Below are 503 nucleotides of genomic sequence, written 5' to 3' on the forward strand. Positions count from 1 at the left end.
GAACCAGGCCTTATAGAGGGACATCATGTTTAGGAGAGTGGAGGGACAGCACAAGAAAGAAAGATCCTCGATGAGATGGATCGATTCAGTGACCAGGATAATGAGGATAGGTATGTCAGAGACAATAAGGTTGGCACAGGATAGAACAGGGTTCAGGGTTGTTTTATATAGAATCACTGTGAGTCCCAAGTGACTCGATGACATTCAACTCTGAATCTTGAAAAGAGAAAGTATTGGAGGAGTAAAAATCTGGAGTATAGGAAGTATATTGTTGTTGTTATGTGCCGTCGAGTCGCTTGCGACTCATAGCGACCCTATGTACAACAGCCCTAAACTCTGCTCTATCTTGTGCCAATCGCACTGTCTCTGACACTCCCATCCCGATTATCCCAGACACTGAATCAATCCACCTCATAGAGGTCCTTCCCCTCCTGCGCCGTCCCTCCACCCTCCCAAGCATGATGTCCTTCTCCAAGGACCGGTCTCTCCTCACAACATGTCCA

Source organism: Elephantulus edwardii, unplaced genomic scaffold (assembly GCF_000299155.1).
Source record: "Elephantulus edwardii isolate Elephantulus edwardi_28Jun2011 unplaced genomic scaffold, EleEdw1.0 scaffold00243, whole genome shotgun sequence".
Lineage (NCBI taxonomy): Eukaryota > Metazoa > Chordata > Mammalia > Macroscelidea > Macroscelididae > Elephantulus > Elephantulus edwardii.